At 46.1% G+C, this 27,648-nt stretch overlaps 2 long non-coding RNA genes across 7 annotated transcripts; one reads left to right on the forward strand and one right to left on the reverse strand.

Annotated features, from left to right (window-relative positions):
* The first annotated feature begins 114 nt into the window (after nucleotides 1-114).
* Gm33586 lies at nucleotides 115-27,648 on the forward strand. 6 transcript variants are annotated; one of them, XR_869880.1, is made up of 8 exons: nucleotides 115-918; nucleotides 4,404-4,539; nucleotides 5,178-5,320; nucleotides 5,651-5,786; nucleotides 10,758-11,038; nucleotides 22,345-22,478; nucleotides 25,715-25,997; nucleotides 27,394-27,648. It is a non-coding gene; the product is annotated as a predicted gene, 33586 (long non-coding RNA). The 6 variants fall into 6 exon arrangements; XR_378431.2 differs by lacking the exon at nucleotides 115-918 and having other exon boundaries at nucleotides 4,182-4,539; XR_869882.1 differs by lacking the exons at nucleotides 4,404-4,539; nucleotides 5,178-5,320.
* On the reverse strand, nucleotides 11,044-21,731 carry Gm33527. The gene is made up of 5 exons (XR_378430.3): nucleotides 21,643-21,731; nucleotides 18,948-19,776; nucleotides 13,525-13,676; nucleotides 12,748-12,822; nucleotides 11,044-11,109 (listed from the first exon to the last, which is right to left on the reverse strand). It is a non-coding gene; the product is annotated as a predicted gene, 33527 (long non-coding RNA).

Consider the following 27,648-nt stretch of genomic DNA (forward strand, 5'->3'; position numbering starts at 1 on the left):
CTCTTCCAACAAACACTCTAAGCACTGAGGGCTTTCCTCCTCTGCTTCTTTTCTTTTTAATATTCACCCAGAACTTTCGTGGGGAAAGAAAAAGAAAAGAAAAGAAAAAAAAAACAACAGAAAAACAAACACTTCTGAGTGCTTTCAGTCTCAAACAAAGCTTAATACATTAGTTGGCAGGAAATCCAGGGTGGAATTTGCCATTAATCTGTAGTAAGGCAACCCTTCAAACACCCGCACTGAACAATCAAACACTTTTAAATGTCATTCCTCAACAAAAGCGTGCATTGTCCCTGGAGATGCCCCGGTGGCACTAACCTTTCCAGAATGGGGAGAATAAATCTCTTCACTTCTCAGGTTGAGTGCTAAACGGAACTTTCTAGAGTTTCTCACCACCAGGCCTCCTGCAGGCACATTTCAGCTCAAGGAGTCTCTTAATGGACCAGCTTTTCTCCTCTGGTGGTGTTTTATATGCAGCTCTCTCTCTCTCTCTCTCTCTCTCTCTCTCTCTCTCTCTCTCTCTCTCTCTCTCTCTGTTGGGTGTGTACACATCTGTGCCTTCTTTTCAAAAAACTGAAATTGTTCTTCATGATGCCAAAGACAAGTAGAAAGTTCACCCTTCAACCCCCATGCCTCTCGGCCTCTGGAATGGGATAGTTAAGATTTATCGAGCACTTGTTATGCACCAGAGGCTGTTGTCTCAATCCACAGCACACTACAGGTCTGCTTGCTGATTCCACTCTCTAGACCATGGTTTTGCAGCTGATGTTCCAGTGCTGTATTGCTATTGTTGTTGTTACTTTGTTGCTGTGACAAATGACCCGACAGAGAAGACTCAAAGAAAAGCACTTTCTTTGGGTTCCCAGTTTGGGGGTAGAATCCACCATGGCTAGAAAAGTGATGTGACAGAAGTATAAGGTAAGTGGCTGCCCTGCCCTGTTCCTGGTCAGGAAGGAGGGGGGAAAGGGGGAGTGGGAGAGGGGGAGAGAGAGAGAGGAAGAGGGGGAGAAAGGGAAAAAGGAAGAGAGGGAGAGGGAGGCAGATGAATACTGGTGTTCAGCTCACCTCCCTCCCCCCATCTTTAGTTCAGGACCCTGGTCCATGGGCTGTGGTCACCCGTGTTCAGAGTGGATTTTCCCTCTTCAGTCACATCTCTTGGGGACTACCTTCACAGACATGCCCTGCAGTTTGTCTCCTACAAGATTCTAAGTCTGTCAAGTTAACAGTCAAGATTAATCAACACAATTACTGTATTGATTTAGTAGATCTGAAAAAAAAAAAGATTTCTCTATTTTCATCTACCAGGAAAAAGAACCAAGGAGCAATGAGTGCCCACTGGGGTCAGTGTTATGCCAACACTTCTGTGTTTAAGTTTCTTGACATGTTTTGTACCAGGTGTCTTCTTGACTAATTATATATGAGGCGTCTCTAAGGACTTACCTGTCAATAACAGACAATAACTGGTTGGCTTACTCCTGCAGCCCAGGTGCAGGAGCCACAGCTCCGACTCTCCAGCTTCAAAAAAGGGCTGAGCACTGGGAAGTCCTTAGATTTGATGAGTCTCCTCCATATTCTCCCTCCCTCTCTTGTTTCCTCTTTCCTACTCTCTCATTACAACAGAGAAACAGGGTAGATATCCCAGGCCTCAAACTTGTGACCGTTCGACTTCTGCATTCTAAGTGCTGAGATTACAGTGGGGCCCACTGTGCCTAGCTTCTAACGTAATGACTGCCAGTTTGTTTGAGTAAAGAAAGTATACTTTTATCCACTGACTGGATTTATCCAGTGATTGGGAGAACGTAAAAATAAACGGAAGCACATTATCAGAGGTCAGAAGAGCGCAGCTGGAGGAGGCCTCATGACCTTGAGGATTTCCCTGCTCCAGCTGTCAATCATCTTCTCTGACTCCCACGACACTGGAAAACACACACTCAATGTGACAGGTGTCTGCTGGGTACGCCTATGACAGACAGTTGGGAAAGCTGCCTTCCCAGCCATGGGAATTTGGCATTTCCCTGACTTCGTCTGCTCTTCTTCCAAATCCCCAAAGCATCTAAGTTCAGAGGCCTCCCAGGGAGTTAGTTTGTACATGAGCCAAAGTTACGTAAGGTTATGAGACAGAAGAAAGGCTGCGTGAAGCCGGACTGAGTGTGACACAATCGTGAGGGAGCTGCTACAGGAGGCGGGGGCCCAGCCCCAGCTTGAATGGAAGGGAGGTGAACCTCCACCTCTTTCACGGGAACTGCCTTGGATGTGATCTCAGGCCCTCTCAAGGGACCGGAGTGGAGACCTGGCACTGCTGATGGGAACAATGGGCTCTTGGAGGATATCCTTGGGCAGTGGGCGGGGCTGTGAGGGGTCGTAGCCTCCCTGCTCCACCTGGAAACAGGTCTCATTTGTTGTTGCCAATTCCAGGGTGGAAATGGGGAAGCAGGCAGGTGTTGGAGGAGGGAAGGGTGTTCTAGACCCTACGCTAGGCTAGGTCAGGAATGCAGTTAGGAAAGTAAACTAATCTAGACTCAGCTGGGCTGTCTGGCCAATGATCGGCAGGGAGAGGTTTCTACCTCCCCTCCCTGTGTGCGAATCACAGGCCAGCACACCTTCCCTCCCGGCCTTTTGTGGGGGTGCTGGAATCTAAAAATCAGGTCCTCGTGCTTGTGGGGAACTCGGCCCCCCACATTTGTGCAGCAAGCACTTTACTGACTGACCGGTCTCCACAGCTGCAGTCCTCGCTCTCTAGCCAGGGCTGGCCCTGTCTTTTATGAAGTTGACATTCTTTCTGAAAGCGCATATCCTCCTTCTCTCGGTGTTAGTAGGACTGATGGTTTGTCACAGTGGCATTCCTCACTGGGACACTGCACAGATGGTGGGCCGGCCCCTCTGAAGCTGTGACGTCCCCCTCTCCCCTTGCCGAGGTTAACGGTGATCACCAGCTGGGCTGTTGCTTGATTCTCTCACTTTGTTCGATTTTCTTTCCTTGCAACTAATGGTGGGTGAGGGAAACACTTAAAGATGGTTCAGAATATCGCACTTTCCGTTCAAATATCTCCCCGAGTTTAGCTCCATTGGTGGTTCTGGTCTAACTGTGTCATGATGATAAAAAATTTTCAACTATAGCTCTCTCTCCACTTTGGCCAGCTCATCTAACTTGCCATTTTATTACATCTTTCCTTTATTCATCCATCCATCCATACATCCATCCATCCATTGTTGGTGAAGAGCCTGAAATTCTTCTTTCCACTGATTTATAATTCTTTACTGTCCATAACTGATGGAACCAAATGGAGTCCCTCTAATCTGGTTTCTGTGTCCTTGTGATGTCTCCCCTCCCCCGACCTTTCCTTGACTTCTAGAACACTAGGATATGTTAGGTTTACCTTATCTCTCTCCCACTCAACCCCGAATAAGCCCGCCCTTTCCGTACAGAGCATTGTCTCTGTAGGTGTGACTCACTCATTCCTCAGTGTTTTTTTTTTTTTTCCATTTTTTATTAGGTATTTAACTCATTTACATTTCCAATGCTATACCAAAAGTCCCCCATATCCACCCACCCCCACTCCCCTGCCCACCCACTCCCCCTTTTTGGCCCTGGTATTCCCCTGTACTGGGGCATATAAAGTTTGCAAGTCCAATGGGCCTCTCTTTCCAGTGATGGCCGACTAGGCCATCTTTTGATATATATGCAGCTAGAGTCAAGAGCTCCGGGGTACTGGTTAGCTCATAATGTTGTTCTACCTATAGGGTTGCAGATCCCTTTAGCTCCTTGGCTACTTTCTCTAGCTCCTCCATTGGGAGCCCTATGATCCATCCATTAGCTGACTGTGAGCATCCACTTCTGTGTTTGCTGGGCCCCGGCATAGTCTCACAAGAGACAGCTACATCTGCGTCCTTTCAATAAAATCTTGCTAGTGTATGCAATGGTGTCAGCGTTTGGATGCTGATTATGGGGTGGATCCCTGGCTATGGCAGTCTCTACATGGTCCATCCTTTCATCTCAGCTCCAAACTCCGTCTCTGTAACTCCTTCCATGGGTGTTTTGTTCCCAAATCTAAGGAGGGGCATAGTGTCCACACTTCAGTCTTCATTCTCCTTGAGTTTCATGTGTTTAGCAAATTATATCTTATATCTTGGGTATCCTAGGTTTGGGGCTAATATCCACTTATCAGTGAATACATATTGTGTGAGTTTCTTTGTGTCATTCCTCAGTGTTATGATGCATATACACATGTGTAGGAACTGCTTCCCCTGTCCCATTACAGTACAAACACATGGGGGCATAGGCTTTGTTTTTTGTTCTTAAAATTCATGGACGTTTTAGTGGTTAATTAAGAGCAATCTGAAAACAACAGCAGCAACGATAACGAACTCCTGACAACTCAGAACCACTTGAAACCTGTTACCAGGGCTGGCTGGCTGGCTTGGAGGTTAAGAGAATTTGCTGGTTTTTCTGGAGGAAGTGAGTTGGCGTCCCAGCACCCATGTCAAGTGATTCACAACCTCCTGTGTCCCCAGCTATAGAGGAGCTGACAGCCATTAAAGGTACATACACTAAAATAAACAGTAAAATAAATCTTAAAAAGCAAACCTAACCTGTTATCAGTCATATATGCAAGTCAGTCCACATTATGCTATTGGACTTGGGATGTTCTCTTTCTGGGGTTGGAAGATAACTGTAGTTTCTGGGAGCAACTTCTAATTGAAGACATGTTTGCAAATATACTGTGTGTTACCAGTGTTTACTCCAACAGGCACTTAGGCTCAGTAAGTCTTACGGTGTGTCCTGTTGGAGCACGCCAGCAGACAGCCGACCCACCAGCCACATTTCATTATGACTGGCTGCACTGAACTGCTCACAGCAGTGAGTGGGGAGTTCAAGGAAATGGGTCCTCATCCTCCTTTTGCCCAGAGAGGCTAAACTCTACCCATCTTCCTCTTACTTCAGAAAAAGCAGCAGAGGTAACCACAAATTGTCCTAAATGGGGTCCAGAGGGAACAAGCCCAGGCCACTCCTCCCCAGTGATTTCTTGGGTCCTTCTCTGCGTTTTCCTCATTTTACTGATTGCAAGTGCCTTCTTCTGCAGACGTCTCACCCCAATGTCAGGAGTGCTTAGCCGTGAAGAGAGGCAGGTGCCAGGGTAGAATGGGTGATATTAACATGTTCTTATCAATCATCAAAGGTAGGCTGTGGCAAGGGGGAATTGTACTTCCAAGTCTCTTCTTGAGAAAGACTGAATCATTCCACAGCTTCAGGTAGGTTGCAGATCCTTCCAGACATGTTACTCATGGGAAGCCATCTTCCTCGAGATCACACATTCCACAGGTAGCTTGCGCCCAGGGATTTATCCACTTGAGCACATGAAATCTAACTATTGGCCTGGTAGTGGTGGTGCACACCTTTAATCCCAGCACTTGGGAGGCAGAGGCAGGAGGATTTCTGAGTTTGAGACTAGCCTGGTCTACAGAATGAGTTCCAGGGCAGCCAGGGCTACAGAGAGAAACCCTGTCTCCCCCCCCCCCCAAAAAAAGAGAAATAGAAATCTAACTACTGCTTTTCATTTGAGACATACCTAGGAAATCACTGAGGCCTTCCAAAGTGACTTCCCAGTGCTCAGTCCTCTCTGTTTTGTCGGCTTTTCTCTCTTTCTAACAGTTACCCAGACAAAGAGCACCTACTGAGGAATTTCCTATGAACCACTGTTTGAACTTGTCCCCCAGGATATGAAGCCAGAGGTGCAACTAGTCAGAAAAGGCAGAGGCTGAGCTTAGGAAAGCTTCAAGTGATACAGGTAAATGAACAATGTGTTAGTTGTTTCAGGGATCAACCCATGTGAAACTCAGGGGACCTTCAAACCCTTTGCTAATATTCTGCAAACTTTCCAGTCCTGTGTGGACCCAGAAGAGTCTTTATTAAATGTGTTGGTAATGATGGCCGTTTCCTTTACTTTTATTTAGATTGTGGGTCTGTGTGTTTTGTTTGTCTACAACAAGAGGATAGGAGCAAACTAAGTGAAGCAGAAAGAATGGCAGCTGAAGTGGGGGAAGTCAACTATCCCACCTGTACTGGCTGGTTTTGTGTTATCAACTTGACACAAGCTGGAGTTATCACAGAGAAAGGAGCCTCCCTTGAGGAAATGCCTCCATGAGATCCAGCTGTAAGGCATTTTTTTTCAGTTAGTGATCAAGGGGGGAGGGCCCAGCCCACTGTGGGTGGTGCCATTCCTGGGCTGGTAGTCTTGGGTTCTATAAGAAATCAAGCTGAGCAAACCAGGGGGAACAAGCCAGTAAGGAACATCCCTCCATGGCCTCTGCATCAGCTTCTGCTTCCTGACCTGCTTGAGTTCCAGTCCTGACTTCTTTTGGTGATGAACAGCAATGTGGAAGTGTAAGCTGAATAAACCCTTTCCTTCCCAACTTGCTTCTTGGTCATGATGTTTGTGCAGGAATCCATGACTAAGACAATACCTGAGGGACAGCTTTCCTCTGGAAGACTGGGGTTTCCATGGCAACTGTATCCTTCTATCTTTATCTGGATGACAAGAGTCCTTGATGTTATGTACCTAGTCTCTTTTGGGCACCCATCGTAGTCCATCCCATCCAGCCACCAATACAGCCCTCTTGAGTTTCATACTTTGGGACTTTGGACATGATTCTTATGTTTCTGTACATTAATACATTTTATGTCTCTATATTAACATCTCCTGAGCTCTTACTATGTGTCAAGTCATTATAGCTTAAACCTGAAATGACCTCCATAGTCTCATGTTTCAAATGCTTGTTCTTTAGTTGGTGGTACTCTTTTTGGAGGCTGTGGGAGGTGAGGCCTAGCTGGCAGAAGCAGATGTTTGGCGGTGAGCCTTTGAAAGTAATAGCTAGCCTGTGGCTCCTGCTGCATTGTGTGTTTCCTGGTCTGCTGTGATGTGGATAGTCACTGTCACATTCTTCCTCATTGTGATATAACCTGTTCTGCTGTGTCTTTCCCCACCAGGATAGATTGAAATCATGAGTGAAATAAATCTTTCCTGCTTCACTGGTTTCTATGAGGTATTTTGATCTCTAATATGAAAGTAACTACTATGGGGAATTGGTACCAGAAGTGGGGGATGTTATGCAGCAAGTCTGGTCCCATGCCTCTAATACACCACATCTGCCAGTGTGGTTCTTAGGACTTTGAAACTTGTTTGTGAGAGGAATTTGAAAGTGCTCAGAGATGCAGGATAAAGATCTATGTGCGGTAGGCAAAGCTTAATAGGCAATGCTTGTTGGATTTGGAAAATCAGAATACTGATAGAAATGTGCAGTGACAGCCAAGCTCAGGAGGATTCAGATGGGAACAAGGACTCTATTGGGAATTAGGATAGAGATCACTTGTTTTATATTCTGGAAAGATCGTCTGTTTTGTCCATATCCTGAAAATTTGAGTGGAGCTGAATTTAAAAGTTAGGGTTTAATTTGGTTGGAGGAAATTTCAAGATAGCATATAATTCAGTGTGTGGCATAATTACTGTTACCTGCTTTTGACTAGGGTTAAGTGAGAATCAAAAAGAAGAGCAGAAAGATTTTTTAAAGTGAAGTTTGGTCAAAAATGAGCATGTTTGAATTGGCAGAAGAAGAGTTCTTAGCTCTCAAAGAGATTAGCATCACTAATTAAAGACCAAGCAATTTGCACTAAAATGCATGGGAAAGGTATTGATGTGCAGAAATATGGGAGCCATACACAAAGCATGAAACTCAAAGGAAGACTAGATAATTGGTGCTTCTATAGTGCTAAGTAACAGGAAAGAGGCCTAGGCTTCAGGTAGGAAAGTGGGCATACTGTGCATGGCTAAGGAGACCAGATACACAACATCAAGGGCTGTCTTTTTATGCAGATAAAGGCACCAAACTAACCCCCACCAGACCTGCCCATTAAACTTCGTCTATAGCACGTAATGCTACTTTATTTCACAGCTCCAGAGTCTTCCAAATTCCTTTCATAAACCAGTTCCAAAGCCCAAGCACTACATTGTCAGATTTAGCCATATAACAAGCCCATCCTGGTACCAATTTCCTGTAGGAAAGTGATAGAAAAGGTGCTTTGAAGGCATTCCAGGATTGCCAATTCACTAAAACTCAATCAGGACACTGTATGCTCTAGACATGAATGCTCTAGATACCAGATGTGGAACTACAAACGTCAGCGTTCATGCTGGCAAATTTCAGTCTAGTTTTAGCCCAATCTTTCCTTGCCATCATCTTGTCTGTCCTTTGAGGTTGGTAATGTTTACTCTGTGCTGTGGTATATTAGAGGCATGGGACTTTGCCTTTTATTTTGCAGAGACTCACTCACAGCTAAGAGATTGCCTGAGTCACACAAGAGACTGAGACATTTGAATAATACTGACCTGGTTAAGATCTTGGGGTTACTTTTCCTCTTGCTGTGACCACAAACCTGAGAAGAAGCAACCTAAGGGAGGAAGAATCTATTTTGTCACTGTTTGAGGCAATACATATAATTTATTGTGGGGGGTGGGCATGGGGAGCATGGTGAGACAGTTGGTCATCTTTGCCTGCAGTCAGGAGGCAGAGAAAGATGAACGCTCTGCCCACTTTTTGTTTTCCCCACTTTCATCCTTTCTACTTTTCTACTCTACCATCTCAATGGTACTGTCCATACTCATGGTGGGTCTTTACCTCAGCTAAACCTCTCTGAAATCCTATCACAGTGACATCCAGAGATGTGATTCAATCTCTTAGATGTTTCTAAGTTTAGTTAAATAGACAATACAATGCAACAATTGCAGGCACGCTTGATGTTGGACTAAATGTATTTTGGATTATGGGATGGCTGTGTACCTTTGGGAGTTAGGAAGGAATATTGCATGTTGAATCTGAAATGTCCCCTACAGATTTGTGGCTTGAATTCTTATCCCTCAGGTGGTGGTGCTACTTAGAGAGGCTATGAAATGTGGACAAAAGTGGGCCACTAGGGGTTGTACCCAGCCCTTGGTTCCTGCCATTCACACTGCTTCCTGGTTTACTGTGATGTGGACTGTCTCTGCCATAGGCTGCCACAGCCATGAACTGAGCCTTCCAGCCATGCATGCCTTTCTCACCACCAGGAACCCAAGCCCTCAGAAACCATGAGCCCTTCCTCTCTTAAGCTCTTTCTAGCAGGTAGTTTGGTCAAAGCAAACATAACTAATACATACGTATTTTAGAGGCTAGAGAGATGGCTCAGTGGTTAAGAGCAGTTATTGCTCTTGCAGAGGATCTCGAGTTCCCTTTCCAACATCCACATAGTGGCTCACAACAATCTGTAACTCCAGTTTTAGGGAATCTGAACCCCCTTTCGTGCCTCCATTGACACCAGACACTCCTGTGGTATAGATACATACATACATGTAAACAAACACTGATACACATAAAACCAGTCTAGAAAAGTTTTTTTTTAATTTAAATCCTTTCATATATTCTTTTACTTGTATTTCTAATGATCCTAAGAAGCAGCTACCATTGTTATTCCAATTTTATAGATAAGAGAGTTAAGACTTGACCAAGTTAAGAAACTTGTGTCTGGTCCAAGAGCTGTGAAACTTAGCCACAGGTGCTGCAGACTCCCTCGGGGACAAACAAAGTGGAGAGCGGACAGAGGACAGTTGCTAAGTTCAGAAGGGTTGTGACCTGTCACCAGGTGAGCATGGGGTCTAACCCAAGAGCTTGGCTGCTGTTGGCAGCTGGCAGCTGGGAGATCTGAGGCCGGGCTTTGCCTTGTAAGCTTAAGGCCGCCCTGTGGAAGCGAGGAGCCCGGCTACTGGTGAAGAAGCCCATGGCCCAGAAGCTGCAGACAGTGGCTTCTGCTGCAGCCAAGGGGAACCGGATAGACCAGTTTTTCTTGTCCTTGGAAAAGTTGGTTCAGGCATAAGGGCAAAACTTAAGAGATCAGACAGAGATCCACCCCCAACACACACACACCTTTGCAGGAAGTTGTGAGTGTTGAAGAGGGTGTGAGATTGGGGTGCAAGAGGGTAGGGGTGCCTTGTAAAAAGAGAAGGCTTAAGTGGAGACTCCTCACAGGGGAGATTCCCTGTTTGAGCTCCTCCTAAGTCTCTTGGTACTTCCCCCCCCCCCCTTCAATCATTCACTCAACATCTGTCAAGCACCTATGTGTCAGATGGAGTCTACTTGATCCTAGCTGACCACTGCTCTGTCCTATCTGTTTAAGCCTAACACAACATAAACATGGACGGCCCCGTGGCTTGTTCAAATGTTGGTACCTGGAGTTCTTCATGTTCATGGACAAAGACAGCAGAGTGTGAGAGGGTCTGTTGGCCACTCTCACTTCATGTTCCCTATGTTGGAAGGCTAGATGTCATATCATGTTAGCATCAAGGGCTAGTGCTGAGGCTCTCAGCCTGGGCCCAGGACCCTTCTTTCCCGCCTGTGGCAGGGATCATGAGATAGGTCAAGCTGACTCACCACATGGATCAGAAACTGCTTTGGCTGGGAGTGGGTACTGTGTGCCTGTGGCATCTCACCTTGGTGGTAAAAGCAGAATTGGAAAGGTAGTGCTCAAAGACTGAGTGGACTACATGGCCAGACTCTGTCTACAGGAACGAAAAGGAAGAGAGGAAGGGAGGGAGGGGAGGAGGGAGGACCTTAGTGACCAGCTCTGTATTGCAGTCAGAGACCTGCAAGCAGCTGGGCTAGTAGTGTTGGTCAGAGGCTGGTATCTCCAAGCCTTGCTCCAGGAAGCTAGGGTTCTTACCTCTTTACCCAAGGACTTCCTTTGGATCAAGTCAAACCTCTGCAAGCCCAGATCAACTACTGTGAAGCAGCCAGGCTAAGCAGCCGCACTGTGGAAAGCAGCCTCGGCACAAAGCAGGGCAGGCACAGTTTTGAATCCAGCGTCACCTGCTTGCAGCATAACTTCTCAGAAAAGCATCTTCTGTCAAGCAGCTCGGAACACAGAATCACCGGTAGCTCCCAAGGGCTGGAGAGACCTACCCCTTCCTCCCAAGCTCTGGGATTAAAGCTACTCACCACCACAGCAGGCTTTAAGGTTTGTTCTTGTTTATTTATTTGTTATTCCTCCTGCCTCTGCCTGCTGAAGGCTGGCATTACAGACAAGTGCTGCAGAGTGAGGTAGAAATGAACACTGAGTGAGCAAGTGGGCAAGTTTAAAGCTTTTTGTAACAGAGCATCTCGTAATGGGCTTGTGCAGACTTTGGTGTAAAATCTCCTGTACAAGAGACTAGAGGATGGGCTGGAGGCCTGGAAGCCTCTGTCTTTTTGCAGCAGTTAGAGGTCTATACCGACCTTGCCTCCAGTGTGAGACGAAGCACATGTGCATTAACTTTTGGCAGTGCGGCTCGATTGCCGAACTTTCTACTGAAGAGCCAAAGCTTCTACTTTGAGTTCCTTGGGTGATTACAAACAAGGGTGGGGACCTGCAGGGTTGCAGGAAGAGAAGCCTCTGCAGACCAGAGGACCAACACCCTCTGCTGTTCCTGCTTCAGTCTGACAGTAAGAAAGGATGTACTCAATCGCGTAGTCAGAGCACAGTGAACTCTGGTTCAACACATCATGGAGAGGACACGTGGAAAGGCCTCAGGGATAACTGCAGATGGAATTTAGACCAGAAATAGGTAGCAGACAGTGGTCGCTTTTTGGCTTAACCTAGCTGGGAGGAACGCGGAGTGAACACCAGACCCATGCGGTTCTTTTAATTATGTGCCATTGTTTCTCCTGTTGTAGCTATATTTATCCTCAAATTAACAGCTTTGTAGGGTTCACTGTATATTGTGGACTCAGTCATTCAAATGACAGTTTTATTGACCCACCCCTAAAGGTACTGCCAAGGACAGGTCATATGTGGAAAGGTCCTGTCACTAGGGAACTCACCCGGTGCCACATGGGCAGGCAGGCTGAGCTACTACCCCCTGCTGTGTGGGCTCGGCTAAGAGTTGGATATGAATTTTTTTTTTTTCTGAGTCAGGGTTTCTCTGTGTAGCTCTGGCTGTCCTGGAACTCACTTTGTAGACCAGGCTGGCCTCGAACTCAGAAATCCGCCTGCCTCTATCTCCCGAGTGCTGGGATTAAAGGCGTGTGCCCCCTCCCCCCCCCCCCCCGCTAGGATATGAATTTTTAAAAAACATGTATTGTAGCTTTTTTCCTGTGGGGGAGGGGAGCTTCAAGAAGCACAGTGTAAATAACTGAGCACTTCTCTTTACTTGAGGGCTGACAGCAGCTAAGCAGTAGGCCTCCATTATAATAAATATGTGGAGCCTCAAGCCGTCTCTCTTAACTCTCATTCTCTACCTGAAATCATTCTTCCCATGTCCTCGGGCTTGTTCCCATGCTCTACCTTCTAAAAGCTTCTAGAGTGAGATCTCCTCTTCTCTCTTGAGAGGATATATAAGGAACTGGTTAGGTTCCCTTGTTCACCAGCTTTCTGCTGTGTCCCAGTGAGCAGCCAGCCACCTGCAGAAACCTGACTGTAGGAAAGATCCTGAGGCAGGGGAGAACAGTCAGTCCCGCCCACCCTCCCAGTTGGGTTGCAGGGAGTTTCATTCCTAAAGAAGACCCCCGTCTACTATGCTCCCTCACCCTGCTACCCAGGGATCAACTTCAAACTACTCTCCAGGAATAATTTCCTCACCTTCTCCACCCTGTTGTCTTGGTTTACTGGGAAATAACAACACCCAAGTTTTCAAATACATGGAGGAATGAAACCAAACAACTCAATGGGAGTTTTCTAAAATTGTTCACCTCGTTTCTGAGCGCCTAACACGTGCCAGGCTCTGTGCTCTGCACTGGAAATCCAGCAGCCTGCCCTTGTGGAACCTGTAGGTTAGAGAGACAGAGATGGTTAAGAGGTTTCATAAAATAACATTGAGTTACGGAGGTGCAATGCAGCCTGCGCCTTATTTCTAAATACAGGGTATTATGACTGGGAAGAGCTGACCGAGCTGGAGCACAGAGCAGCAAGAAAACATTGACAAGGGAGATGTTGAAGGCTGTTGGGTGGGGAGGTTGGAGGAGAATGTAAAAAAGACCTGAAACAAGAGGAGCACAGCTTGTTTCAGGATCCAAATGAATGTTGGTGTGATTGGGTTGTATTGTGTTCTCTGAAAAATGACATGTTCAAGTCCCGACTGCTCCAGTTCCTCATAATAGTTTGTTTTCCATTGCTCCAAAGGCCAGGCACATTGTAAAGAGGAGATGTTTATTTAGCTCTTGGTTCTGGAGGTTCAAAGGCATGCTATTGGCACAAGAGAAGGAAATACAATAGCCAATGATATCTCCCCCAAATCCCATGTCTTAAGGGCCCCCATAAGCTCTCATGTCACTACAGGGGACTTCAAGATTCTAGTCTATGAAACTTTGGGAGGCATAGCAAGGTACAGACTTGGAAAGAGAATTACTGCAGATGTAATTAGTTAGGGCATACTGGAGTAGGCTGGGCCTCCTACAGAAGGGCATGTGATGATAGAGATGCCAGAAGAGTGTCAGGTGACAGGGGTCTGAGACTGGAGTGATGCTCACCCAAGTCAAGGAAGGCAAGGGTTGCTGACCAATAAGCAGGAGCTCAGAAGAAGCAAGGATGGGTCTCCCTGCGGTGCACAGAGGACTCGATTGCTGACTGACAGCCTCCAGAAGTCGGTGGGACTTTGTTATGGTGACCCCAAGAATCAGATCTGTGATATGGAAAGGGGAGGGGGGATGGGGAAAGGTCAGGTTGCCCCTGCTCAGGTTGGTGCTCTTCACCTCCAAGCACTGAGGTTGCACTGAGGAGCTTAAACAGGAGAGTGATGGCGCCTCACTTACATGGTACAGCTAGCATCACTCTTTTTTTTTTTTAAAGATTTATTTATTTATTATATGTAAGTACACTGTAGCTGTCTTCAGACACTCCAGAAGGAGGAGTCAGATGGTTAAGGATGGTTGTGAGCCACCATGTGGTTGCTGGGATTTGAACTCCTGACCTTCGGAAGAGCAGTCGGGTGCTCTTACCCACTGAGCCATCTCACCAGCCCCAGCTAGCATCACTCTTGCACTGTGCGGAAAGAGGGGAGTAGGGGAAAGATGTGCCGCAGGCTGGGCCCCCAGGAGGAGGCTCTAGCAAGAGCTGCAGCTGAAAGAGCTCTCACCATCCTGCTGGGGACCCCTGGCTGATCCAACCAGGCTTTGAAACTGCCGTCGTGGCCAGACACATGCATGTGATACCCCATGAAAGCTTGACCAAGTGAGGTGGCTGTAGGTAATAGAAACAGGCTGGACCCACCACAATAGGCAATAGGACCAAGATGATGATGACCTCAGCCAGTTTGTGGCTCTGGAGACCCAGAAATGAGGATTGAGATGTGACAGGACCTGGTGGGGTCAGTGTAGTAAGAGGGGCATGTTGTAGGAAAAGGAGTGTCAGTGATGGCTCCCAGATTTCGACTTTGCCCTCCAGGGGTGGAATGGACCTCTGTAAAAGAGCAAACATGAGGCAGTGGAAGATGGCAGGTTTGTTAGGGCATGACTTATTGAGAATACACATACGTGCACATGTGGGAACGCATACATATAGGTGCGCGCGCACAGACACACACACGCACACACACACACACACACACACCACTTTTGGTTACGTGCTTGCATCTCACTCTTAAACAGACCATCTAGGGGTATGGAAATGGTGCACTGGGTAAGAGTGCTTGCTTTGCAAGCATGAGGACCCGAGCATCCACCCAAGCTGGTAATGGACCTGTATTACCCGCATTCATGCAAAGAGCAGTGTGTGCCCACATGTGCTCATAATCCTAGTGCTGGTGGGGCAAAGACAAGCAAATTGCTGGGGCTGCTGATCACCAGTCTAGCTGGAAACTGTCTAGTTCCAGATTCAGTGAGAGACTCTGTCTTAAGGAAATAAGGTGGATGGTGAGAGAGGAGATGCCTGATATTCTCTTCTGGATCCCACACACACAGGCATAGATACACACATCTAAACCTGTGCCTGCACCCCTATATAACACACATGCATACCCATACATACCACACACACATCCACACTACACACACATATATATTCACACTACACACACATATATATTCACACTACAGACACATATCCATATACACTATACACACACACACACACACACACACACTCACACACACAAATACACATTACAGGCACACATCCATACATACTACATACATACACACACATCCACACTACAGACACACATCTGTACACACTACACACACACACACATCCACACTACAGGCACACATCCATACACACTACACACATCCACACTACAGACACACATCTGTACATACTACACACACATCCACACTACAGATATACATCCATACATACTACACACATATACACACCCATAAACATTACACATACACATCTATACATACCACGCACACACACTTTAAAAAACATCTTGTGTTTCTCACTGTGTGTTCCAGATTTTGCCTTCTTCTGCTCTAATTTGAATAGGTTCTCACAACAAACATGATAGAAGTGGTAAGTTTAAGCAAAAAGATGTGTGCAGGTAAAAGATGTGTGCAGGTAAAAGATGTGTGCAGGTATGATCAGTAAGAACAAGCTTGGCTATGTCATAAGAACAAGCATCCCTGGACTCCCAGGCCTAAGTTTTACACAGGCTTATTTCTTTCTTGCTTCACTGTGCGTTTGCCCTCAGAGACCCAGGCTTCCTAGCTTGCTGACCTTCAGTCTCCAGCCCAGGGCAGCACACTGAAGGGGAGTGGGCATAAGTTCCCACCATCAACCAAGAAGCTATCTCCAGGTGACATCTGCTTGCAAAGGAAAAAAAGTTTTTTCCAATGGGGTCTCCCTTGGTATATAAACCACACTTAAGGGTAGGCCCTATGCCCAGCAGGAGATAACCTACACGTAGTGGACTCAATTTTTCTCATAACACTTTGGGCAATTTTTGTCTTTTTGATCTTTTGCTTGTTTATTATGGTTTGCGATTTTATGGGTTTGTGGTGTGTGTGTGTGTGTGTGTGTGTGTGTGTGTGTGTGTGTGTGTGTGGTGTGGTGTGGTGTGCATGGTGTCTCTTTCTTGTGTTATTCTTTTTTCTTAAAATTCTGGGTTTTTTGTTTTGCTTACCTGTTTGTTTTCTAAAGGGAGAGAGAAAGAAGTTGTGGAGTTGGGGAGGATTGGGAGCAGTTTGGGAGAGAAAACTATGATCAGAATATCATACATATGAAAAAACATTTTCAATAAAAAATAGAAATTAATGTGCAAATCAATGTCAACAGGTGCATGTTTTTTTTTTTTAATTCAAGTTCTTTCCTTTGTTTTAGTTTCTTGACGTAGGGTCTCTTATGTCACCAAGTCTGGCCTCAAATTCACAATCCTCCTGCCTGAGTCTTCTAGGTGCTAGGATGCTAGGCGTTCACTTTTGTGCCCAGCTTCAATCAGGCTTTGGAGACAATTTTCAGCCCGAATAACTTTTATTTTTCAAATATTAAAAAATTAAACTACCATATGGTGTACTACCAAGCTACGGAGGATTGCTAGCAGAGGTGATTGCCTTTTAAGTCTAAGTGCAGCTTTATTAGAAAGACGAAGAGGGCCGTGTGTGATCTTGAGCATCTAGCTTGCAAAAGAAAGGATCTGAAGAGTCCCAGAGACGTCCTGGACTCTATTTGCAGGCATCATGGTCTTTCCGCAGGCCTCAGAAGTGAGATGATTTTTAATGAGACTTCAAAGGAGGAAGCCTTACTGATGTTCCTTATCATGCAAGATAGAGTGATTCCAACAGGCCTAGGAAAATATAGCCTGGGGAAGCCAAGACTCTGAGATAACTATTGGTTTGCCCAGAAGAAGGAAAAGGAGCTGCCAAGATGTCCTTTTGAGCCTGTCTTCCTCAAGGCCTCATGCTCACACATGTCCCGTGTTGTCACCTGTACCTCACCAGCCCTCTGAGCCACCAAGCCCAGCAGCTGCCCCAGAGGCAAGCTCACCCATGGTCTTAGGTTCAGCCACCGCACTGTTTGAAACTAGATTATGTCTAAATCAGTGCCTGCTCTAATCTTTGGAGATAAATATCACAGGTAAACTTAGGGTTTACAGTTAGTTTAGGGATGACTTGCCGGATTGGGTACCCCTTTTAGGCCCCTCCCAGTCTACTCAGAGCCTGCAGGGAGAAGTGCTACAGGAGCGTTTCACTCTTGGGATGACAGAACACCTTGTCTTGCTAGAGGTAGTTTTAAAATATAGCCAAGGCTCCATTGGATTTGAGTTTCTGGATGTCAGAGACTGAGTGGTATAGCTTCAAAATAATTATTGCGTTTCATCTATTTATTTAATGTATGCATATGTGCACATATCACAATGTGTTTGGAGGACATAGGACAACTTGCAAGAGTTAGGTCTCTCCCTTCATCATGTGAATTCTAAGACTGAACTCAGACTGCAGGCTGAGAAGCAAGCATGTTTACTTGCTGAGCCATCTTGTTGGCCCAAGTGCTGTCACTGTTAAAAATTGATCAAGCTTCGAAGAGTCAAGAGCCTTTTTGTTGTTATTATTATAATCAAATGTAGTCAGGCTAGAGACATAACTCATGGGCCAGCAAGTGCCTAACATGTGTAAGCATGTATCCACATGTATCCACCGGGATAAACATTTTAAAACCACATTATTCAGGGCCAATAGAGATCATTGGCATTCTTTAGCTCTCCTGGAGATGGGTGCTAAGGCATTTTTTTCCTATATAAGTCATATTTCAGAGAAAGGGAGAGAATTAGAGAGAGACCATCTCTGAAGGGGACGAAATGAGAAGGACCAGGTCTACCTCCTGCTTAGAAGACCCAAGAAAAGACAAAATACGTAAACATATAAAGGAATAGTTTTGAAGACAGATAACAGACAATAGGAGAAAGAGACATAAGATGAGTCAGCTTAGAGCTACATGGGCCTCCCTAGTCCTGAGCTCTGCAGGTCTCAGGTAATCAGCAGGGAGGATGGGCATACACCTCTGAGGGAAAGACCCCAACCTGAAGGAAGGCCATCCAAAGCGCTCAGTGAAATGGCTCCCGGTGCGCATAGTTCCTTGTCCATGAGCTCTGCAGGAGTAATGCATAATTCTCTGGGCTTTGAGCAGAAGGTTCAAGGTGTTGTCTTGGTAGCAAGTAGTTAGCCCAGTGCGGAGCACTGCTCCAGACCCTTCTGCTGAGTCACAGAGGGAAGATGTGAAAGCATCAAACTGTTTCCAAAGAACAAACCCAGCTCTAGAATGTTCCTCTCAGGGGGCTCGTGCTGTTCTTGCAGAAGACCTGAGTTCAATCCTCAGCATGAAAACTCACAACCGTCTGCAACTCCAGCTCAAGGAAATACATGTGGCACATACACATGGACAGGGACTCTCTCTCACATACACACACACACACACACACACACACACACCACAAAAGTTTGAGCAGTACTGGCTAACTGAATTCTTATGTCCCTTCATTCTCTCATTCTAGATTTCTGAAAATTATTTCTTCTTTTCAAGTAAGTACCTGGAATTATATTCAGAATTATTTCCTGGTCCCAAATTCTCCTAAGTGGATTCAGTTAGGCTCTTTCGATGCATACAGTATTTCTACTCTGATTTAGCAGCATAAACATTCAAGGATAATTGTTACATCTTACACACATCCAGAGGCTCTGTTCAGACTGCACAAGTCTGCAGAGAGACCTGAACCTCAGCACAGCAATGGGTTATGGTCTATGATCATGACCAAAATGGGCACACCATCTCCTATGAAAAGGAGCAGCCAGGAGAATCTGCCATCCAAGTAAACAGGTCTCTCTTATCTCAGTCTGCAGAAATTGTGGTGGCCGTGCCTGGTCCCCTTAGAAGACTGGCCCTCCTAGGTTTCATGAGGAAAGCTTTTGGGTCACTGTGGAGAGATTTCCAGTCCCTGTACTTTAAAATGGCCACTCACCTGCAGCTGGAGGAAGACAAAAGCGCCCTTTCCGTTGGTGAGGTGGTTTCTGCTGCACGTGCTGGCTCAGGTGTGGGAAGTGCTGGACCTCCAGGGCAGACAGGGAGCCTGGAGCCAGTTCAGAGCAGAGATGTTCATGAGGCCAACCTATCAGGGGAAGATGGCAGGCTGAGAGGTGGCTGCTGCTGGAAGCTGGGCATCTATGTGTGGCATGTGAGGCACTTTCACCGGAAGGGACTTGACTAAGAAGGGAATTCAGTTTACTGAAACCCTGAACAAAATTAGTTGCCATTCCACTCTTCTTCTCCTTCCTTCTCCTCCTCCTCCTCCTCCTCCTCCCCCCCTCCTCTTCCTGGCAGTGTGGGCCTTCCCAGGTCCATTTGGTCTATGAAACTCGAGGAGTTTATCCCAAACATCCCATTGACTTGCATAAACTGCTTTTGGGCACATACTGTGTAGAGAACCCCTGCCTTTAACTCAGGCATTCTGCAAACATGTATTACTATTGCCAGAGACATAGACCCAGTTTTTAAAACATCAAAATAAATCATGGGGTGTTATGGGCATTTCCAGATACTGCATGTCACACATTTATACACCAACTAGACTTTGGAGAAATAGGGAGGGAAGGAGCTTGTCTGTAGGGTTCACTGGACTTGGTGGATCTCCATGTGGTGACAGATGAGGGTCAAATGCCAGCAGCGGTGGTGGTGGCTGCGGCAGCAGCGGCAGAAGCAATGGCTGCAGGGCCCCACTCCTCCAACCTCAGTCTGATCCTCAGTTACTTGTTCATAAGTTGAGTTTTGGTATTTAGATACTACTGGAGGATCTAGGGGATAGAGCAACACATGCAATAGACAGCAGAGTTAACATTTCAGGAAGAATTGCAGAAAGCAAAGATGCATCCATCAAGTACAAATGTAACACAATTTCAGATGACAATAAGCACCACACTCTCCCACAAAATAAAATAACAGAAAAAATCATGTACTGCTCATATTCTCAGTCAGTGGGTCTCAGTCATGTGTCTATGTGCCTGTGATGTCACTTAATTAAATCAAATATATATAAATAAGTGGAGGAGGAGGAGAAGGAGAAGGAGGAGGAGTGCATCTGCTCTTTATATATGTTAATTGCTTCTCCTTTGAACGCAGTAGTACATATTAAAAGCCCATAACGGGACTCTGTGAGAATTGGAACATTGGATAGAAAGTGCATGTCAGGCACATTATATATACATTACATTTCAGCTGAACATATACATTACACTTCAGCTGAACATATACATTACTCTTCAGCTGAACATATACATTACACGTCAGCTGAACATATACATTACACGTCAGCTGAACAGCAAACAGAAGAGTGCTGGGTAGAGATCAAGGGAATGAGCCATAAGGGCCCAGGAATGTGAGGACAGCCAGGACAGGAATGGTGGTAGCTCATAAGAAGCCACCTCTGCAGCTCCAGGAACAGTAAGTGGGGAGCAAGAGTGGGGTCTAATGAGAGAAGAAATGGAAGTAAGGAAGGAAGTGAGGCAGGCTTGCAGCTTGCTGTGTGGCTGTTGCTCTGTGACTGGAAGTGACTTTTGAGCTGGCAAGGTGACAGCCTTTCTCCTTCCCCCATCATGAGCATCAGAGACAGGAGTGGAAAGTCAGCTGAGGGAAGTTGAGACACCTGGCGTTAGTCACTCAATTAAGGAGAGAATTCTGACACAGTATAAACCAAGTGACCAGAAGGTGATTCCATAGACAGTGAACCTGGCATGTGTTGGCTACGTGGATTTAACTGTTAACCAGTAAAAGCAACACAAAGTGCAGCAGTGACTTGTCAGTTTTCTCTACCCAGCACTAACCAGAGCCCGGCTGCTGTGGGCAGCTGATGAGTCAGGGCAGAGGAGAGTTCTGGTATACCTGCAGGAAGCCCTGCAAGCCAAGGAGAGAGGAAGGAGAGAAGAGAAGATTAAAGGGGCAGCTGACATTTTCTTTGGCTCTCTAAGGACTCACAGGGGAAGGAGATATCCAGATAAACACAAACACACATGCAAACATGTGTGCACACACATATGCATGCATGTACACACAGACACACACACTCTACAACTTTGGCAAGAAGATAAACAATAGAACCGCTTAAAAGCTGTTTAAAAGGCTGGGAATATAACTCAGCTGTTTACATCTAGTAGCCTAGCACTCACGAAGCCCTGAGTACCATCCCCAACATCACACAAATCCAAGGATGGTGGCACATGTCTGTAATCCCAATACTCGAAAGGCAGAGAGGAAGGAGGATCTCTATGAATGCAAGGCCAGTCTAGTCTAAATAGCAAGTTACAGACCAGCCAAGACTACACAGTGAGGGGAGGAAAATGAGAAGGAGGAGGAAGAGGTCATCTTTGACTATATATGTCAGATTCAAGGCAACTCTAGATTACATGAGACCCTGACTATAAGTGAATAAATAAAATAAGGTAGAATCATCTAAGAACTAATGCTAACATATAAGAACCAAATAATAAGTAACAGTAGAAAAATAGATTAATCAAATGGCAACTCAGAGACTGGGAGGAAGTATTTGCAAAGCATAAGAGACTCACATCAAAGTATGGAAGAATAGTACAACGCATCAAAGGGTAAGTAATGCCATTAAAAGTAGGCAAAGGGGGTTGGGGGTAGTTCAGTGAGAGAGTGCTCACCTGGCATGCACGAGGTCCTACATTCAAATTGAGGCAACAGCCAATCAGCCAGCAGGAACAATAATGGGCAAAGGATTATGGTAGACATTTTTCCTGTAGAAAAATATACAAATAAGTGGTCAATAAACAGATTAAAAAGATGCTCAGTATTAGTCATCAGGGAGATGCAAATCAAAATTATAGGGAGGTAACCTAACTTCAGACTCTCTAGACAAAAGATAACCAAGGACAGATTAACTTGTGCTGGTAAAGATTGGCAGACACTGGAACCTTCTTACAGGAAGATGGACATAAACCAAGCGTGGTGGCACACGCCTTTCATCTTAGTGCTTGGCCGGCAGGGTGAGGAAGGAGATTCTCAGTGAGTTTGAAGCCAATCAGTGCTGTATAATAAGTCCCTGCTTAAAAATTAATTAATTAATTAAAATTAATAAATGAGCAACAGATTATGTGTATATATATATATATATATATATACACACACACATATATACATAATGTGATAAAGTCAAAACTGCAGATTCAGACCACAAAAATATTTTTAAACATGAGAATAAATAGAAGGAGGACATGTTCTGAGGTTTGATGACAGCCGTGTCACCTTGGGAACATCTTCTGTAAACGCTGAACTAAGTACTTTAAGAGGGTGAATTGTGTAGCATGTGAATTGTGTCTTAATAAAGCTGTTTTTTTTTTTTTAAGTGCTCTAAGAGTCCAGAACAAACCCCGAAAAGTAACTCTTGGGTTTTTGGCAGAGGAAGTCTCCTGAATGGAAAAGTGAGGCGCCTTTAGTTACAGATCAACCTTCATGGGAAATGCTTGACGGAAACTTTATGGTGAGCTGAGCCCTTTCCTGTTGGCCTCACAGAATCTTTCCACACTCCTTGGGTCCCAGGAGGCAGGCATCAGTGTGCACATCTCAGACCTGAGGGACCTGGGGTTCAGGGAGTTTAGGGGTGGGTGAGATGATCCGATTGTCATTCGTAGAGTTGGAAGGCCTCGCCCGCCTGCCTCCAAAGCTGTCACTCCCCGGAGTCTGGTAGGGCAGGGGCCATGTTCAGGCTTGCTTGCTGAGACATCTTTCTTTACTGCTTGCCAGGGTGACTGGTAGATGAATGAGTAACAGGATACTACTCTTTGAACTCTGCAATTGCATACTGCAAAGCACGGCTTGTCCTACAAGAAGGAAGGTTTTAGAAGGATGGTTTGGAGGGGAGACACATGCTAGATTACAGCTCAGTGGGTGCTTATTGGAAGGTGTGTCTCCAAAAGTTCTACTGACTTGATCCCTCTCCAGGTCAAGACGATGCCTGAGACTATATCAGAACAGGGGGTGTTCCATTTCTCAGGAGCATCTAGATCACCTCAATACCAACATCTCAAATTTCCTTTTTTTAGCATCTGTACCTGGATCATCTGAGTTTGACCCCTAGCATTTATATAAAAAGCTGGGTGTGGCAGACTACCCTGTAATCCCAGCACTTGGGGGTGGGGGTGGGGTAGGACACAGGAAGATCTTGGGGCTTGTTGGCTAGCTAATCTAGCCAAACTAGAAAGCTCAAGGGAGAGAGAGGGAGGGGGGAAAGGGGAGGGGAGGGGAGGGGAGGAGAGGGAAGGGGAGAGAGGGGAGAGGGGAAGGGAGAGGAGAGAGGGGAGAGGGGAGGAGAGGGAGAGAGGGAGAGAGAGGGAGGAGAGATGGAGGAGAGAGGGAGGAGAGAGGGAGAGAAGGAGAGGGGGTAGAGGGAGAGGGGGGATGGGGAGAGGGGGGATGGGGAGGGGGAGAGGGAGAGAGGGAGAGGGAGGAGAGAGGAACTTTGTCTCAAAAGTAAGGTGGTGGAGAGGGCACCTGATACTGTCCTCTGGTCTCCACACCTACCTACATTCATGTGAACATGCAGCTTCCCACAAGAGAACATGAGCACAAAGATGTCACAGACTCATGAAGGAGTCTCGAGCAGACAGCAAGGGCTCTTTTCTGAGTCCTTCTGCCTAGCACATGGAGATGGCTGCTGGTTGAACTTGGCTGGTTGAGTTTGGTTGTATTTCAAATGGTTGGGGGTAAAAAGCAGCAAGGATGTTCCAGTGTGTTTGCTTTTGGAGATTCCCACTTCTCCTTGGGCTGAATACTAGAGAAGTTGGAGTCCCATCAACCTGAATGTATGTTCCTGTCATGGACTTAGGTGTCCTCTCTGAACCCAAGCTCTTTATCGACCAAATGGGAATCTTATGGGGGCTCCTATGAGAAGCAACATATCCAAGGCCACAGCCAATAATGGTGGAACTTGTATCAATGCTGAGTCTGATTACACTGTAGAGAAGAGCTGTGTAAACAAACCACAGGCAGGATCATTGTAGACACATCTCTAGGGCTTGGGGTTGGGAAAGAGAGACAGAAGCAGATGAGGTTATATCTCCCATTAGTCAGGGTAAAATGTACACTGCACACCCCACAGAAGGTTCAGGTTGAAAGAGTGTTGCAGTCCTGCAGAAGCCCCTGAGGTAACGGAGATGCTGCTCAAGTGTGATGCATCCTTGACCAGGCTCCCACTTCACAGCCTAGGCTGCGTTGGGGCCGCACCAATAAGGTTCGGGGGTTTTGTTCGTTTGTTTGTATTTGTTTGTTTGTTTCCTTGACCACTCCCCTTCGGGAAGCTGCATGGATCAACAACATTTCTCTAAATCAGTGGTTCTCAATCTTCCTAATACTGCAACCTTTTAATGCAGTTCCTCGTGTCGTGGTGACCCCAACCCTGACATTATTTTCAATGCTACTTTATAACTGTAATTTTACTACTGTTATGAATTATAATGTAAATATCTGTGTTTTCTGATGCTTTTAAGTGGTCCCCGTGAAAGAGTCATTCAATCCCCCAAAGGAGTCATGACCCACAAGTTGAGAACCACTCTGATCCAGCAGGAATGGGAGGTTTTGGGAGAGGACTGTGGTTAGAAATAAGGGCTCAGGCTTCAAAATCAGACACCCCACGACCACCACCCACTGCCATTTAATCCTGGCCACCTTCATTATTCTGTGTGACCTTCAGCCATGACCTTAGGTGCCTGGTGCTAGATTTCCCATGAGTGTAGCTTCCTTTTTCTCTCCAGTTCTGACCCTTTCCCCTCACTCCCTATGCAGCTTCTTAGAGATATTCTGAACAATAGAAACCATATTTATTTACAGTGTCCAACACACACTTTAATTTATGCATATGGTGTGAAACTATTACTGCTCTCAAGCCAGTGAACCTACCCATTAGCCCACATGGCAACCTTCCTTTGGGTGTACGGTAAGAACAAGTCTCAACCATCCAATGCAGTACTGATAGTTACAGCCCTGTTTTATACTAAGAATACACTGGTCATGCATCACAGAGGCTACATCACCTCTACCCTCACATGCACCATTTGTTTTCTTGAGCTGTTTCTGTTTTGTTTTGTTTTGTTTTTATGGTTCTACATAGAAATGAGATCACATGCTATTCACCTTCCTGTGTCCAGCTTATTGCATGTAACACAATATTCTCTAGGTCCAACCATACTGTCACAAGTAACAGGATGTGCTTTAAAAAGACTGTGTGTGTGTGTGGTGTGTGTGTGTGTGTGTGTGTTTGTGTGTGTGTGTGTTTGTCCAGATGATCCCTTCCAGGGTCATTGACTTCACAATAGTACGTACCAAAGCAACATCAGTTCAGTAGAAACCATATTACACATTTTGAGTTCTGATCTTGCCCCCAGCTAGTGATATGTGGCCCAGTCTTCAGTAACAGAGAGCCCCCGCTCCCAAGAAGTCACAGAGCACTGCTTGGAAGAGACACTGACTCTCCACAGAGCACTGTGTGGCTGAGTGAGAGGTTGGCCGGTGTACCCAACACATTGTTGGCTACGACGTGTTCAACCTAGGCTGTGTCTGCCAGGACTCTGCTCCATCAAAAGTCAAGCAAAACAGCTCACAACCCATCTCTCCTCCATGCCCTCATTTGAAGTGCAGCCCCATCTACAAGACGTGCTCCTTACCATTCCAGTCTTATCCCCTTGGCCCAAGACCCTGATGACACTTTTCTCTCTCCACCAGGCTCCTATCCCTCTCCAGCCCTTGGACCGACCGCAGTGCTACAGTGACCCATGATGCCATGCAGCTGAGTCACCCGGAGATGCTGCTGTACATCAAAGGGCAGAGAAGCAGGTCCCGGGGAGTCTCTAGCCCTCCCTGCACGTCATCCCTTTGCTTGTACAAGCACATCCATCTCACCTGGTGATGTCACTGCCCTGGATTCATATGAGCCACAGAGAGCAGCTGATGACAGGACTCCTAGGCAAGGGAGGGGGACTTCTGTCTGATGTCACTTCAAAGAGAGGTGATTAGGGACAAATAAAGATGAAACAGGCTCCCTCCACAGCCCTTATGAGTAGAGATAAATATGAAATCTTTGATCAATAATTCCACTCATAGCAAACATAGCATTTGATTCATAAATCCTTGCCTGGTACTTTCTTCCCTCTGGGCACTGTTGTAAACAGCTTATGCCAACCTGTCTTGTTTAATCTTTCACGTCAGCTCCACAGAGGTAAGTGCTCTGATTCTCATTCTTGAGGCAAGGAAACCAAGGCAAAGAGAGGCTAAAAAGTGAGCTTGAAGTCACACAGCTAGCGAGCGAGTGGCACGGCCAGTTTGTGCTCAGAAGCCGCATGTTATTTGGCCAACTCTCTTGAGTTAGATCTTGCTCTTGCCAGCAGATGTATCATCCTCTTGAGGTCCACAATCTCTGGTGCTTACAAAGTGCCCCAGATTCTCCAGCCCTAAATGTGCCTCTTTGGCCTCTCAGCTCGGGTGCTGCCCTTGAGTGATTTGCAGGGCAGAGAATCATGGCCTGTTTTGGCCAGGTTTTACCATGACTGTCTTGTGGATGGATGAAAATATTTCCACAAAGCACTGTATCCATAATAGGATTGGAAACTGAGGGTGTCCATGAAACCATACTTCTTCCTGCTGCTTAGGCTGAAGCAAGCCGGGGCATTCCATCCATCCCTTCTGGGACATTGTGGCCGTGGAAACACACATGCTGCCCAGCCGAACACTAGAGAGGATGGGTGGGTGGTGGGGTCGGTGAATCACGGCTATAGCATGAGCAGAGGAAGAGATAGGCAAAGGGAGTCAAGGAGTGGACAGGGCAAAAAGCAAGCTGTGGGAATGGTCACTCACAGAGGAGATCCCAAGAGAGCAGGGACAGGAAGAGCGAGTGCTTGGGAGGGTTGACACCTTAGTCAAACATCTATGGTTCACAGTGGTCCCCACTTCTGCCTACCCCACAGTGCATACTTCACACACACACACACACACACACACACACACACACACACACACACACAAGAAGACCTCCTTGTGGGAAACAGGTCACAGTGGATACAGGGATTCAAATCCTGGTTGAGGAGTGGGGTAGGGTTTGAGGAAAAATTGATGAGTCATCAAAAGAAGCAGATGGCTTCTGGAAGTTTCTCAGTCTCCCTTTCTCTTTCTTTCCCTCTGCCTAAAGTCTTATGCTTGGGCTATTCTCAGTCCCCATGAGTTCTTAGCCCCCTTGACCATTTCTGCAGGTCCCTTACAATGCTCCCTCTACCCTGCCTCACTGTCTCTACCTGGGGATGGGAGGCACTGGTCGTGTGAGGTTCGCTTATGGACTAGAGTTTTATGTGATCTGTTTTCAACTTGAAAAGAAGAATAACAATGTTCTTATCTTTGTTTTCCAACTCCAGGTGAGTTTTATAGGTAAACCTGTGTGTGGCTCTCCTGAGACAAAGGTCACCTGGTTCCACATAGTATTGGAAGAGGGCAAAGAGAGAGGATAGAATTTCTGGCTGAAGCAAAGGGGAGGCTGCACCTCTCACGTTCACTCCAAAGGAGACAAACTCTTTCCTAAGATGAGATCACCCAGCATGCTCAGCAAGGTGCTAAAAAATAATTGCCCTCAATGAAGACATACAAATAAATCATTGTGCTTGGCAGCCAAA

Source organism: Mus musculus, chromosome 7, assembly GCF_000001635.26.
Source record: "Mus musculus strain C57BL/6J chromosome 7, GRCm38.p6 C57BL/6J".
Lineage (NCBI taxonomy): Eukaryota > Metazoa > Chordata > Mammalia > Rodentia > Muridae > Mus > Mus musculus.